This window comes from Monodelphis domestica, chromosome X (genome assembly GCF_027887165.1).
Source record: "Monodelphis domestica isolate mMonDom1 chromosome X, mMonDom1.pri, whole genome shotgun sequence".
NCBI lineage: Eukaryota > Metazoa > Chordata > Mammalia > Didelphimorphia > Didelphidae > Monodelphis > Monodelphis domestica.
Window position 1 is genome coordinate 79,944,840 of NC_077235.1, and position 13,171 is coordinate 79,958,010.

Below are 13,171 nucleotides of genomic sequence, written 5' to 3' on the forward strand. Positions count from 1 at the left end.
GATCAGATTATCATTCCCTGAGTAAAAGGTGGAAGACTGGTGGGGGTGGGTGAGACCTTGTCCTGTTGGGATCTTACTGTAGTAGCCTGGCCAGGTGGCCTGGTGGTGAGGGGCAGGGGCCTGTGTCTGGGCACCAGATGGTTTTAGAAGCAGAGTTGATTTCTTTAGCCTGTAATCATCAACAAAGGAAGCTCTGCCCCAGGATGGAGCTCCCTGGATGAGAAGGTATGGAGTACAGGGGCCCAAGGGTTTTTTTTGTGGGGGGGGCAAGCCTTGGTTTGGACCTGGTGAAGGGGCAGAGGCTGGAGACCAGATGGGTGTTGTGTGAACTCCAGAGTCATTATTTCTTCCCTTGCCAAGTGGGGGCATCATCATCATCATCATCATCATCATCACAATAATTATATATATATATTACTCATCAGAATGTAAATGCTAAGATTCAGTGAGATAACAGATGGAAAGTAGTTTGAAACACCCTAAAATTCTTTCTAAAATGTCAGTTGCTATTAATAATGTCTCTCCTCACAATTCTATTCCCTACATTTATTGAGCGCCTGCTGTGTGCTGGCTCTTGTTCTTTGAATACACAGTGAATGACATGGCCTCGTCCTGCTAGAAAGGATCAACGGAGAACCAAATGGGTCAATTCTTAGAATGAGGGTGTGGAAGTTCACAAAACGAGGAGATCACTCCCAGTTGGGAGAATTGAGGAAGACTTCTTCATCGGGCAGAGATCTGAGGGGAAGAAAGAATGAGGATTCCAGGCATTGGAGATGATGACCCAGGCAGTGGCCCAGAGTGGGGCAGTTGAGTGATGGATTTGGGGAATGGGGAACGGAGCATGGAGCATAAAATTCCTTGGACTGGGAATGTAGATTGAGCCAGATTGTGGAAGCCTTGAATGCCTGGAAAAGAAGCTTGGACCAGGTCCTGCAGGCAGCAAAGAAGCATTGGTGGTTTTAGACTCAGAATGGCATAATCGACTTGGCGTTTAGGGAAGCAGAACCAGGCCTAGGAGTAGGTACAAGTAGGTAGCTGCCTAGGGAACTGGGGCGTGTGTGAGCATATCTCTGGAAGTAGGGATGCCTTTTCATACTCCTTTTGAAAAAATAAATGTACACATTTTTTAATACCAGAAAATTCCACTTTCCATGGCCTGTAGATATTTATTTTGGGATGTTCAAATTGCATATGTTCCAGGGAAGACTGGTGAGCAGTAACCCACAAGGCCTACAATTTCCAAACCTTGCCTGGGGTACCCAATTGCAGGGCAGTGATATCATCAGATCTTCATATGAAGAAGATTAATATTTGGCGTGGGGACGATGGAGAGTGGAGGCCAGTGGTAACGAGGCTGGATTAGCTTGGGGGTGGCAGGAGTAGAGAAGATGGGAGTTGAGATCATAGTATTTGAGGTCTAGAGCTAGAAGGGGCCTCAGAGGCCATCTAATCCAAACTCTTGCAGAGGAGGAAACTGAGGCCCAGAAAGAGGAAGGGACTTGACCAAGGTCACCTAGTTGACTCAAGTCTGAGGTAGGTTTTGAACATAGTATTTCTGACTCCAAGGCCAGTACCCTCTCCATTGATCCCCTCTTTGTAATCCCAGGATTCTGCCTTGGACTAGATGGGGGGTGGTGGTGGTGAGGGGAAAGAGAAGCATCAGAGATGATGAGAATTTGAACCTGGTGACTAGGGATCTGCTGTGTACAGGGTCTTGAGGTTGGCATCAGAGAGCCTGGTGTAGGAGAAGGACAACTTGACTCCTGTCAGGAGAGACGGGTTCTAATTCTGCCTTTGAAGTTTACTAGCTCTTTGAAGCTTATTAGCTTGAGCAAATCCCTTAACCTTTGTGCTTTCTCCCTTAAATGAGAGTTGGATTTCAAGGGCCGGGAAAGTGCCTCCTAGTTCTAAATCTATGATCGTCGAATTTGTGGGCGAGGTCTGTTGCATGATAGATAACTCCAGGGGTTGTGTGGAAGGATGGATTGGAGAAAAGGCAGGGGAGAGCCGTCTGAGAGGCTTAGGGCCAGGACTGTCTCTCCGGGAATGGTATCTGCTGGGCTTACTGAGTGCTTTGCATAGTAAACACTAACTCTTCATTCATTTATTCATTCATCCATTCATTCTTCTACCCTCAGTATTTGGTGACTAATTAGCACCGGGTTTCCAAATGGGATTGCCCTTCCCCCAGCCCAGCAGGTGGAGGGTTTTCCTTAAACTTCTAGATCCCCGGGGAAGGCCCAGTCTGTGCCGTCCCACATCACCCCAGTATTACAATACTGTCTCCTGCCTGCTCTAGTCTGTCACTTGCTCTAAACTGACTGGCAATACTCATCTGGAAAGGAGGGGGATGACTTCGAGGGCCCTCTAGAGGCTTACCCTTCTGTTAGGTTGTCCAAGGGTCATGTTTGGTTGAGAGATGATTCTTGAGGAGCCCCCACTAGTAACAGGGTTTGGAGGCTACTTCCTTCCTGTGAAGGGGCAACTAGGGCATCCCTGTAGTAGATAGAGTGGCAGCCTCCATCAGGAGGACCCGAGTTCCAATTCGAACTCGGACACTTCTTAGCTGTGTGACTCTGGGCAAGTCATTTCACCCTGTTTACCTCAATTCCCTCATCTGTCAAATGAGCTGGAGAAGGAAAAGGCAAACCACTCCAGGGTCTTTGCCAAGAAAACCCCAAATGGGGTCCCAAAGAGTTCGACATGACTGAATAACAACTGTAAGGTAGGAGGCAGTGAATGGGTCCCACCTCCAAGCCATCCTAGCTGTGTGAGGATGGGGAGGTCCCTTAACCTCTCATCATTCCATCAGCCCCCCTGGACTTATCAGTCTAGAAGAATCTCCCTAGATTGAACATTCTCATCCAAGAGGCTGAAGTGACAAGTACCTGACTGCTCTAGAGCCTTAGTCCTAATGAGTAGTAGCTAATGGTGCTAGTGCTGCATCCCTTCCACCATGCCCTTCTGTTTCTTTTTATTATTATAATAGAGATTCTTGACATTTGGCCGATTACATGTAATAAGACATTTCCACCCGCATTCCGCAGCTATATGATCCACCTCTTCTCCCTCCCTGCCATCTCCCAGAACTGGTACGTCATTCGATCTGGGCTCTACATGTATCCCTCCACCGGCCAATGGGGTACAGAATACTCTTACAAACCCCAAACCCAGATAAACGGGAGGGAAAAATCGCCCCCTTTCAGCTGCATCTGACCCCCCCCCCCCCCCCCCCCCCGCTCTTTCTCCGGGGGTGGAGAGCCTTCTTTGTCCCAAGTCCCTCACGACCGCCCGGATGAATGTGTCCCAGCCCAGGATCGTTCCACAATCCTGCTGTTACTGTGGCCAAGGTCCTCGGGTTCTGCTTACTTCATTCAGCATCAGTTCATGGAGACTTCCCGGGTTCTTTTTGAAATCCCCCCCTTGTGTTTCTTTTGTGTCTGGGTAAACACGTACAGTTCCAGCTCTGCCGTCGCCCCTCCCCTCCTCGCAGTATGGTAAACTGAGGACCTAATCAGTATTTATCGATAGATTCTTCTCTGCATAGAACGTGAGCTGCCTGAGGGTGGACTGGTTGCTTCCTGGCTTTGTATCCTTCCTTAGTCTGGCACTTTTAGAAACTGGTGGGGGGGGGGGGGCGGGGGGCGTGTTGGGGGTAGGGGCACTGCATCAGATTTGTGGTTTCGTTGGCCTAGGAAACTCCGAGAGGAAACGCCCTGTACCGAAGCGAATTGGCATGTGCCCTGCGATGTTGAGGGCTGGGGGCACCGAGAGGTCGGGCCCTGCTGCTCTGGAGCCCAGGCTCGGAGGACGGCCAGAGGGACGCCTTGATTGTCCGATCGTTGACTGGCCCTGTCTAAGCGCAGTCCGGCCTGGCCCGGGGAGATGTCGGTGACCGGCCAGCCCGCCCGGGGTGCTCCTGGCCTCCCGGGAGGGCAGGCGGGCGGGCAGGCAGGCAGTCAGTCACTTGGCCAAGTGTCTCGCTTACTCCTTCTCCAGTCTCCTCCCCTCCCCTCTTTGCCTCGCCGTATGACACGAGGGATCTCCAGCTGCCTGGCGATTGGCGGAAGCCTGAGGCACCAGCCCCGCCCCCCTCGCTTTGAAACCCAGTCCAGGGAGGCGGGCCACGGCCTCGTTTGGCTCTCATTGGTCGGCGCGTCCGGGAGTAGGCGGAGCCCAAGGATCCCTCCCCTCCCCGAGCCCCCGGGCTGCGCGCTGGGCTGGGGGGGAGAGGGGGGGTGAGGCTCTCCGGAGCGCGCCGGCCGGCCGACGGACGGACGCGAGCCCCGTGGTGGCCTTGGCCGTGGCTCGGCTGGCCCTCGCCCCCGCGGGGCTCCCCCGGGGCCTCCTCCGACGTCTCCGCTCGCGTGCGCTCCCGGCCCCGGCCCCGGCCCGGGCCCCAGCTCGGGTCCGGAGCCACCCTGACGCTGCCTCCAGGTAAGTCAGTGCTGCCCCCGCCGGCCCTACGGACGCCTTCCAGCCGCCGCGCCTTTGCCGCGCGTCTGTCCACTTCCCGAGCGCTCCTCCCGTGGGGCTCCAGCTCGGCCCGGGACTGGCAGAAGGCTGCTACCCCGATCCGGCTCGGTTCGAGGACCTGGCTTGCCATCCCAGGCGGGTCACGGGCCGTGTGACCTTGGAAAAAGCCTTAGCCTTCCTGGGCCTCAGTTTCCTTGTCTGTCGAATGAAGGGACCGCTCGGATCCCTTGTAAAGCGGGCTTCCTGGAAGAGGTTCCCACACAGACGACCCCGAAATGCGAGGGGGCCGAGATCTGCCGTAGTCTTCCAGCAAACACCCCGGAGTTAGGGGCTGGGTCGGGGGGAAGAGCCCGCAGCCGGGCGGAGGTGGGACTGAGGCTAGTGCGGCAGCCCAGCATGCACAGAATGCACCCCACTGGGTCTCTGCCCGGTCTGCCAGTAACAACCTCCAGCAGAGAGAGGCAAGTTAGGTGCGGGGGAAGCTAGACTGCAGTCCATCTTCATACCCGCCCCCCCCCCCAGCCCCCAGCCCGGCCTGCCCCTTCCCCCCACCCCCCTGCGTTAACAGTATCTGGTTCAGGGCGCAGTGTGTGGCTAGCTAGGACAGAAACGCTTTCTTCCTTTCCCCTTCTGAGAAGCATCTGGGAATTGCTTAGCCTGAATAATAATAATCATAATAACGGAAATTGAAAGCATAGATCCAACCCTGTCATTCCCCTGCTCAGGAAGCACCAGTGGCTCCCTCTCGCCTCCTTCATCCCCAGCCCAGATTTGGGGGCTTCGGATTCTTCTTGGGGATTCCACATTCCGCCCAAACCGGCCTTCTTGCAACTCCCAGGACTTAAGATTTCATCTCCTGCCCCCTGCCTTTGCATTACGTGGGCCCCTATGCCAGGAATGCACTTCCTCCTCACCTCTGCCCCCACAATCTCCAGCTCCTTTCCCAGCCGGACTCCTGGACTACCTTCCTTAGAATCTCCTGGCTGGTGGCCCTCCCCTCCCTTCCCCCCTTGGTCCCCCTCCCCCCGTTGAATGTTAGCTCCCCGAGGGCAGCGGCTGCATTTTCTTTGTCTTTGCTTCCTCTGCTTCTTGTCCTGGCACCTTGGGCTCCAGGAAATGCTCCAATGAATAAAGCACCGTTATTACCCTATTTTTACTGATGAGGCCACTGAGGCTCACTTGCCCTTGGTCCCGGGGGTAGTAAATTTCTGAGGTGGAATTTGAACCCAGTCCTCTGCTGATTCTAAATTCAATTGCCTACCACTTCTATTGGAAGACACCCAGCTCTGGGAACCTCTAGCCCGAGCTTTAATAAATGCTTTTGTTAAGTCAAAAGGGACTTTTACGAGCCCATAAGTTTAAGCACCCACTGTGTGCCTGACGCTGCACTTTGTCTCTCTAAGCACCTACTGTGTTCGGGATGCCAGAGATTCAGAGACAAAAGCTGGGGAAACTTACATTCTGGGGAGAAAATGTGTATCTGCATTTAAATGCCGGCGATTTGGGGAGTGGGGGTTGGTTTGGTCCTAGCAGCTGGGGGGGGGGGGGATCAGGAAAGGCCTGGGGTTTGAGCTGAGCCTTAAAGGAAATGAGGGACCAGGGGAGGTATGAATGAGTGCTGAGTGCATGGGGCATACATAACCTATGCAAAGCCCCCCCAGACCCATGGCCTGCTGTGTGAGGGAAGCACAGCTCAGCCACAGTGTGGGCTGTGCCATCAGCTCCTCATTTGACAGATGAGGAAACTGAGGCTTAGTGGGGGATGTGACCAGCGAATTTGTGAATTAGAACGGAGATGGTGCAAGGATTTGGGTTCAGAGTTCCACTCTTGACACTTCTTACCTAGGTGTGCCCTTGCTAAGTTCCTTTCTGTCCTTGGGCCTCAGTTTCCTTTTCTGTAAAATAATGGTCTGGGATAGAAAGCTGGTCCTTCTAGCTCTAAGTCTGGGCTCCTATGACCTCTTTGGCCCACTTTTCCTGAGAAGAAAACACCCAATAATATAGCAGATGAGTGCTCATTCCCAGAATTTTGGGCGGCTTGGCCAAGGTCATCCAGCAATGAGGGGCAGCACTGGGCCTCAAAGCCTTTACTGGAGGTTCTTGAAGAGGCTGGATCCAAGGTGGGGGCCTTGCTTTGTGGCTTCCCTTCCCCCTGGGCCCTCTTTGGCCCCCTTGCTTTCTCTGGCTGATTTCCTTTGCTCTTGGCCAGCAGGAAAGGGGTTCCCTTGGGCTGAGAAAAACCATGCAGATGGAAGATGGGCCTGCAGCTAAATCAGGTGGAAAACTAGGGTGGGGGCAGGGAGCCATAGGAGCCTAGGCAGGGAGGGCCCAGGGCTCAGCTCAGCTGGGTTACTTTCTGCAGGCCTTACAAAAACAGCCCGCTTCCCTCAGAGCAGCTGATTGAGGCCAGGGCCTTCTGGAAGTCAGTTTACTCCCCAGAAAGGGCGTCCCCGGGTCCTACGAGACCCCTGTGGTCTACACTCCCCGCCCTGGGCTGCCTTCTGGGCCTGGCTTTCATCTCCTGGAATGAAGGAAGGAAAGGTCAGACTTGGGAGGGGACTGGAGAAAAGCAAAGAGTGTGGATGTGTTTCAGGAGCAGGTTTCTTGGGGTTGTTTTTGGCCCGCTTACCCAGTCCCCCCGCCTTCCTGCCTGGTTAGAACTGAGGCCTGCAAGCCAGGCTCTTCCATTCCCAGAATCTTAGCTCCTCTAAGGCGATCGATGTCCATGGTTTTTACAGTGGAGGAAACTGAGGCCCAGAAAGGGGAAGTGACTTGGCCAAGACTGAACTTAGCCAAGGCCACATAGCTTAGAAATAATGGGGCCACCACTGTCCAGGGCTTCCATAGGAAGGCCTGGACTCTTTGAGCTAGAGCTGGAAGAGAGATGGGGCAACTGAGGGCCAGGGTGGGAGAGTAATTACCCAAGTTCATGTCAACAACCATTTACTTAGCTCCTAGGTGCTGGCCTAAGCTCAGGTCAAAGGCAGGCCCTGCCCTCAAGGGGCTTAAAGTCTAATGAGGGTGCCACATGGAAAGGATGGGCAGGAGCAGTTGGGGAAAGCAGCTGGCATTAAGTGGGACTGGGAAAAGCTTCTAGTAGAAGGGAAGGGTTGGAGCTGGCAGCGTAGGGGAGTCAGGGAAAGCTGGAGGGGCAAATGGGAGGTAGGGCATCCCAGGCATGGGGAACAGCCAGTGGGAAAAACTCCTGGGGGTCTGGAGAGGGAATGCCTTTTTTTGAACCCTTACCTTCTGTCTTAGAAGCAGTGCTGAAGGCAAGCAGTTAGGTAGCTCAGTGGATGGAGAGCCAGGCCTGGAAATAGGAGGTCCTGGGTTCAAATTTGGCCTCAGAGGCTTCCTAGCTGGGTGACCCTGGACAAGTCACTTAACCCCCACCCACTGCTGAGCCCTTACTGTTCTTCTGCCTTGGAACCAATACATAGTACTGATCCTTTTTTAAACCCTTCCCTTCCATCTTAGAATCAATACTGCATATTGGTTTCTAGACAGAAGAGCCGTAAAGGCTGGGCAATGGGGGTGAAGTGACTTGTCCAGGGTCCCACAGCTAGGAAGTGTCTGAGGCAGTCAAGGAGTTTGGAGATGGACTATCTTGTGGAAGGAGGCTCCTGCCACTGGATGGCCAAGTACTGAGGAGTAAAGAGATTGGCAATGGTAGGAAGAGGTCAGCCCAAGAGAGCCCAAGAGAGGATTTATGATTTAATCCCGGAGGTCAGGGGGAGCCATGGCAGTTGTCACCTAGAGGGACAGCATGGTCAGGCTTGTACTTTAAGAAGGTCAGGTTGACAGCTGAGCGGAGGATGGACTGGGGTGGGGAGAAACCTGAGTCAGGGAGACCAAGTTCTGGCAATGTCCCAAGTGGGAGGTGAAGAGGGCCTGTACTAGGGTGGTGGCCCTGGCAGGGGAGAGAAGGGGGCACAGACAAGATTTGGTGAGAAGCTGGAAGGACGGGACTGGGCAAGTGACCAGGTATGAGGGAGAGGGAGAGCGTGAGCCAGGGGGACTGGGTATGGCCTTTGCCAGAAACAGGGAAATGGGCCAGGAGGCCAGGAGGGTAAAGGTCACGCATGGGAACCCAGATCTGAAGATCACAGGAGCCATGGAGGTTGTAGAATGAGGGGAGTTGAGAGTTGGGAAGCCATTTGGTCCAGTTTACTAATGAAAAAAATTCCAACTCTAATGGAGTAGTCTAGCCTTAACATCTTACAGACAATGAAACATGGCAGGGCCTGGAAGTGACTTGCCCAAGGTCACATAGGCAGTAAGTATTCAAAATGGCATTTGAATCCAGGTTCATTGTTGTCCCATTGCCAACAAACAAATGGGCATTGAATGAATGAACCCTTTTGTGTATAATCCTAGCTCTGGGAAGGGCTAGGAAAGCCCTTCTGGACAGAGAATGTTTTAGGTACAAAGAAATTTCAAACAGAATCATGTAGAGCCCCAGTCAGGAGGTCCTGAGTTCAAATCTGGTCTCAGACACTTCCTAGCTGGGTGACCCTGGGCAAGTCACTTCACCCCAATTGCTCAGCCCTTACCAATCTTTTTCCTTGAAACTAATATACAGCATTTATTTTAAGATAGAAGAAAGGGTCAGGTAGGTGGCCCAGTAGATAGAGTACCAGGCCTAGAGATGGGAAGTGCTGGGCTCAAATCTGACCCCAGATACTTCCTAGCTATGTGACCCTAGACAAGTCACTTAACCCTAATTACGTAGCCCTTATTGCTCTTCTGTCTTAGAATTTATACTAAGGAGGGCAGCTGGGTGGCTCAGTAGACTAAGAGCCAGGCCTGGAGACAGGAGGTCCTGGTTTCCAATGTGGCCTCAGACACTTCCTAACTGGTTGACCCTGTACAAGTCACTTAACCTCCATTGCCTAGCCTTTACCACTCTTCAGCTGATCTTTTGATGTTGCTGCTTCTGTGAACCTTTGTGGGACTTTGTTTCTCCAGCTTGAAAAGGAAAATTCCAACCAGACCTTTCCACAGAACCCCAGTCCAATCCAGCGGTGCTGGAAAGACCAGGTGGGCTTTCTTGGCCTGGGGCTTTAACAAAAGCCTGTTGACTGACTGCCTGACAGCTCCCAGGAGGTCAGATTCTCACCAGGCCCTCCCCACTCCCCCTCCTTCCCCCGGCCTCCCCCAGCCTTTGAGGCCAGTTCCGAGCAAAACAGGATGCATCCTGGATGAACTTTTTCCCTAGCATGTCCTCTAATCATTCTGGCTCAGCTTGGAGCTTCCTCTCTCATTCAGCAGCAAACCCTCACCATCTCCCTCTTCCCACCAGGGGTGTGCAGACTTCCTCCTTGGCTGGGCAGGTTCTCACACAGAACCAGAGGACCTCAGAGAGTAGAGAGATGCAGAATATCAGCTTTAGGAATACTTGACTAGGAAGCAGGGCCTGAATTCGAATCCTAACTTCTCCCTACTATCTGTATAAGCCAAGCAAGTCACTTCCTCTCCCTGGGCCTCAGTTTCCTTCTCTGTACAATGAGGGGTTGGACTAGCCAGCTTCTGAGATCCCTTCCAGCTCTAGGTATAGAAGCCTATGTGTCACCATGGACAAGTCACTTCCCCTCCCTCAGTTTCCTCTGTAAATTGAGAGGGTTGGACTAGATGGCTTCCAGCTCTGAATCTGGAATCCTAAGCCATTTTTCTTTTCTGGGCCTCTACTTCCCCATCTGTAAAAGGAGGAAATCTCTGTAAGAGTTTCCCCTGGCATGAAATCCCTTCACCTTAAATACCATCCAGTCCAACCCCATCTTTAATTTTTTTAAATTTGATTTTTTCAAGCCCCTGCCTTCCATCTTGGACTCCATACTGTGCATTGGTTCCATGGCAGAAGAGCAGTAAGGGGCAGGCAATAGGGGGTGTGTGAAGTGACTTGCCCAGGGTGAACCAGCTAGGTGTCTGAGGCCAGATTGGAACCCAGGACCTCCTGTCACTAGGCCTGGCTCTCAATCTTCTGAGCCATCCAGCTGCCCCTGACCAGCTGGTTTCATTGGGTATTCTAAACCTGGCTCCGTGGGTAGGAGTTTCAAGCAAGGGGCCCATGAAGTTGGATGGGGAAAATATCGCCTTTATTCCCACCGAACTGAAATCCAGAACGCCCTGAAAAGGGGCCTGGAGGCTTTCCTGAGCCTAGCAACAGCATCCAGGCCCCAGAAAAGGTCCCTAAGAGAGAAGGACAAGGAGCTCTTGGCAGAGCCCATGGAGCCTGTGGCACCCAGTACCCTGGGAACTCCACGGTGGCTCCCTTTGGGAACCAAGAAGCGAGCCGTTCTGGGCTCCTGCTCAGCCTCCCTCCCTAAGCTGTTTTCCCCTGAGCACAAGAGGCTGGGTTTGATCCCCCCATTCTCTGCTGTCCCCCGGCTCTGTCCTGCTCATCGTGGCTTCTAGAGAGGTATAGCGAGTCTTTCTCCTGGAGTGCAGAGCCCTTCCTCTACCGGTACGTGCTGACGTGTGGGAAGCCACCAGAACTGGAGATGGAGGCTGGGGACGACCCGCTCGGTGCCCCAAACTGAGCAAGCGAAGCTTCTCACTGACACTGATTCTGGTGGCAGGCCCTACTGCCTCTTGGGCTCTGGGAGATCCCGAGAGTCTTTCTCCCAGCTGCCCCTTCCTGGACCAGATGCCCGCTTGTTGTCTGCCTGTCCTTGGGAGGGGAAGTGGCCCCTTTCCAGCAGAGCCTGGGGCCTGCTGTAGTGGAGTTAATGATTGAGCTGTGCAGCTACCTTCCGAAAGTCACCTCCAGAGGACGGCCATTAACCAGCTGCCTGGCCCCTGTCCGTTCCAGCGCTGAAACCGAGGCTTCTCACCCTGGGGTCTGGGGATTGTTTTGGGGGGTTTCCATCTCTGTATCTCAATCCACTCAGTTTCCTTTGGATGTCTTTAAACACATGATCCCGAGAAGGAATCCCCAGACTTCCCCTGACTCGATGTTCAAGGCGAGGGCTCCAGGACACACAAAAGGGAAAGAACCGATGATCTGACCCTCCCTGGGAGCCTCAGCCCAAGGGATCTGCTTCCCTTGGTGGGATCTGTCTCTTCCATCTGAGTCGATAGCTGGCACTGTTTGTTCTCTGTCTGTCTCTCTGTCTCATCTTTATCTCAACGTGAAGTGGATGAGCAGCTGGCCAAAAGGCAAGGACACTGGACATGGATTCAAATCCTGTCTGGGATAATACTTTTGTGATCTTGGACAAGTCCCAGGGACTCAGTTTTCTCATCTGTAAAATGGGATTGTTCTAGATGTCAGCTGCCAGGGAGCTTAGAACTGTAGAGTGTCAGAGCTGGGAAGGCCCTGTAGGGATGATTTTGCAAATGAGGTAATGGGCCCAGAGAAGGAAAGTAACTTGCCCAAGGCCACACAGTTTAATTAGATTTCATGACATCCTGTCTTCTAACTGGCTCCTGTGAATGAGTGTCATCTCCTCTGCTCAAACAGGTGCCACTGTCCTGTCTCTTTTCTTAGCAGCACTGGTTGGCCTCAGTTGACTAAAGGCAACAGGGAGGGTGCAGGACTCAGACCCAAACCATCCCTAGAGCCCTGGGGTCCTCTAGCTCCCTCTCTCTCAAGAGGAGTTCGGAAACTCCTGCCTGACATTGGAAAGGCCAGCCTAATGGTTGATCCTGAGCTGTAAGAGAGACTTGGGGCAGGAGGCAGAGAGACAAGACTGCCCCCAGCCCCCCCCCCCCCCAGATCACACCATTTCAGATGGTTAGATTCGGTGGGATGGGAAGAGATAGCTAAGCCACAAGGGGCGGAGGCAGAACAATCTGACATAGATCTGTTCGGGTCACCTAGCATTTAATGGGTGCCTACTATGTACCAGGCAGTGTGCTAAGCACCATGGCTTCAAAGGCAAAAATAGCCCTTGCTCCCAAAGCGTTCCCATTCCAGTGGAGGAGACGACCCATCCCTACCAGTAGATACCTTGGAGATGGAGCCAGTCCTCAGAGAGGCCAGAGGGCGGCTCCTCTGGTCTTGGGTGGCGGGGAGGGGGAATCTTACAAGTCAGGGACAGATGAGTGGTGCCCTCCCAACCAGCTAGGCCAGCCCTCTTACTCTCCTGGGGATGGACGAATCCAAACAGCATTTGGGTATGAAGTTCTGCGAAGGCTCCCGAGTTGGTTACGCTCTAATGGGGGAAGACCACCCAGCTCAAAGGTTTCAGAGAGAAAAGTCCCCTGGTCCTCCAGGGGACACAGAGGCAAAGCACGTAGTTGGCTCTCCTCTTCAACGATGCTTCCGTTGCCAAAATCCAACCAGTTTCTGATGTTGATCCGTTAGGTAGCACCAGTGACTTGGGTCTTCTGGGTCTTCCTTCTCTGCCACCCTTGAGACCCTGAGCTGTCTTTCCTCTCTGCTGGTGGAAGTTGGTGTTGTTGCTAGGGAGGTCATGTGCAAGCGTGGCTTGTTGGGTGTGTTGTGGACACTTGACGATGCCTGTGTGTGCCCCTGGGTGTATCTGAGGGCTTTCTGGGCTTATTCCCAGGGCCGTGTGGCCCCAGAGGACACACAGCGTGGGGTGATATCCAAGCTGCTGGGCAGCAGCCATGGTGGTTGTTGATGTACTTGTGGGATACAAGGGCAAAGAATGGCTGGCGGCTGCCCCGCGGCATTAGACTGCCCGATAGCTACATTTTCATGGTCTTTCTAAGATCTGGAGTTCTC

The 13,171-nt window shown here is 53.3% G+C and overlaps 1 protein-coding gene across 6 annotated transcripts in view; it reads left to right on the forward strand.

Moving 5' to 3' along the window:
• Positions 1 to 13,171, forward strand: part of STARD8 (StAR related lipid transfer domain containing 8) — a 162,075-nt gene that overhangs the window by 101,246 nt on the left and 47,658 nt on the right. The window contains exon 1 of one of the 6 annotated variants that reach the window (XM_016426602.2): positions 4,215 to 4,440. The exons of the other annotated variants lie outside the window; for them this stretch is intronic. The gene's annotated coding sequence lies outside the window, so the exon portion shown is untranslated. Of the gene's footprint in view, positions 1 to 4,214; positions 4,441 to 13,171 lie in introns of those variants that run through there. 6 annotated transcript variants of the gene reach the window in all.